The sequence below is a fragment of the Penaeus japonicus genome, unplaced genomic scaffold (assembly GCF_977035675.1).
Source record: "Penaeus japonicus unplaced genomic scaffold, GWHDUDI00000001_assembly GWHDUDI00000030, whole genome shotgun sequence".
NCBI lineage: Eukaryota > Metazoa > Arthropoda > Malacostraca > Decapoda > Penaeidae > Penaeus > Penaeus japonicus.
Genome location: NW_028234432.1, coordinates 24,443,207 through 24,445,706, shown reverse-complemented (window position 1 = coordinate 24,445,706; position 2,500 = coordinate 24,443,207). Strand labels below are relative to the sequence as shown.

Below are 2,500 nucleotides of genomic sequence, written 5' to 3'. Positions count from 1 at the left end.
CCCCCCACACCCCCCACCCCTCACCGCACGCAAGGACAGACGCGCGTAAAGCTCATATATACGGGAGGTCAGTCCCTAAGGATGGCTATGAAATGATCAAATGTTTATCTATTTTTTTTTTCTTCTTCAAAGTGTTCATGATCTTTCGTTTCCTTCTATTTCCTCTTTTACATGTCGCTGGAGAAAAAAAAATACCTGTGTTGCAATAACCTGTTTCGCCTTTATGAGATCCGACGAAAAAAGAAAAAAAATTATCTGTAATAATGATTTAAAAAATCTTTAACTGAGGGCGAGATTGAAACTTTTCAACGCCATGCAAAGGTGTAACTCAACCCCTTTGCATCGGAGACTGTTTATCTGGCACAACTTTCATCATGCACTCACATCTCCCGCTCTCTCTTCATGCACTCATCTCTCTCTCTCGCTCCCTTCTTTCTTTCTTTCTTTCTTTCGCTCTCTCTTGCTCGCTTTCGCTTTCGCTCTCGCTCTCTCCCTCACTTTTCAACAATGCCTTCGCTTGACACCTGTTTGGCACCTGGCTTTCGAAATCCCCCCCCCCCTGAGCCCTGACCCCTGTCCACCTCCCCTTGACCCCCGCCCCCTGCCCTCCCCCTCGGCTCCTCCGCCCCTGAAGCAACCATCCAGGTGTTCGTTGCAGCCATCCTGTGCATCCTAGCACGTCTCTCAGACCTCTTCAAGCGAGGGATCTTAGGGAGGGGGGAGGGGGGAGGGGGGGAAGGATGGGAAGAGGGGATGGGGGGGAGACGCAATCGAAGGGGGAAGAGGAGGAAGAGTAAACGAGAGGGCAGGGAAGATGAAGGATGTAATAATAAGGATGAGGAGAAGGAAGGAGGTGATGGGAGAGAGGGAGGGGGAGGAGGAAGGACAAAAATGATGTAAAAGACGGAGAAGAAAAAAGAAGGTGAAGGATAAGATAAAGAAGACTGAGGAGGAGGAGTAGGTGGAGGAGAAAGAGGAGGAGGAGGAGGAGGAGGAGGAGAAAGAAGGAGAGGAGGGGAAGGTGGATAAGCAGAATGAAAAAGAAAAGAAAAAGAGGAAGATGAGGAGGAGAAGGAGAAAAGTAAGATGACACATACAGGAAGGGAAGGGAAGAGAAGGTGCAGTAGAAGTCGAAGTAGAAGGAGTAGACAAATAGAACGAGGAGGAGGAGAGAAAAAGGAGCATAAAACAGTTACACAAGACGACCTCCCTTCCTCCTCCCACCTCCTGCAAAACGAGGTCTCGCGAGTACCAGGAAATACCCCGAGAGCGCGGGCATCCCATCACACCCGCCGCTGCTACTTCCTCTGGGCACCGCTTCATCTCGCTCCCTCCTTCCAGACGGACAGAGCGTGACGTCACAGCATCAAGGTGCGTGTGTGGGTGGGAGGGGGGAGGGAGGGGGAGGGGGTTGAGGGAGGAGGGAGGAGGGAGGAGGGAGAGAGGGTAGGAGGGAGGGGGAAGGGGGGGAGGAGGGAGAGAGGGAGGAGGGAGTGGAGGGTAGGAGGGAGGAAAGAAGGGAACGAGAGGAGAGAGAGAGAGAGAGAGAGAGGAAGCAGGGTGGGGGTGGAGTGGGGTGAGAGGGGTGGGTGAGGAGGAGGAGGAGGAGGAGGCGAGGCGGAACAAGGTCAAACTCCCACGAGGGGAAAGTTTTCGCCGAGTCGATGACCTTGAACTTAGGTAAGGAGAGATAAACTTCCTCTTGTCGCGCGGTATACTGTATACACGGGAATCCTTGGCCAGGACAAAGGGACTCGTGTGCTGCTAGGATCGGCCCTCGCAACATACCTTCCCTCCCTCCTTCCCCTCTTCTCCCCCCCCCCCCCACCCCCGTGAAGGAGCAGGAGGGAGAGAGGAAGGGTGCAGAGGAGGAAAAGCAGGAGGGAGGAAGGGAGGAAGGTAGGGAGGGAGGGAAGGAGTTAGATGCTAAGAGGAGGGGGGAGGGAGGGGAAGGAGGTAGGAAGGGAAGAGGGAAGAGAGAGAAGGAGAGGTAAGAAGGGAAGAGGGAGGAGGGGAGGAGGGGAGGAGGGAGGGGACATTACACGGTCAAAATCTCCTTCCTTGTAAGTCTCATCACCTGCCGATGACTCATGCTTGCTCATGTACAAGATTGCAGATCATATTACTTATTGCACACCAGGGATAACTGGTACTGTGACTGCCATTGCAATTGCGTGTGTGTGTGTGTGTGTGTGTGCGCGCGCGTGACTGGTCATGTATATCCAAAAAGATACACAAACCTCAAAGTAGAAAAAAAAACGTCAAACAAATGACAAGCAAGCGTTAAACAACAACAAAACAAGCAAACTAGGAGACCCCCCCTCCCCCCGCCAACCGTTTTCGAGCGCGCGGGAAAAGCTGCCATTTCGCGGATCAGTGTAATTATCGGTAATGGAGAAGCCACGAACGCGTGATCAACTCCTTGTGTTTTTTCCTCCGACGTCAGGAAGAAGATAAATAAGAAAAAAAAAAAATATATTTACTGATATTTTAGGAAGAG

The 2,500-nt window shown here is 52.0% G+C and overlaps 1 protein-coding gene across 9 annotated transcripts in view; it reads right to left on the bottom strand.

Moving 5' to 3' along the window:
- Sarm (sterile alpha and armadillo motif) overlaps positions 1-2,500 on the bottom strand; it is a 475,169-nt gene that overhangs the window by 12,495 nt on the left and 460,174 nt on the right. The window lies entirely within an intron of this gene.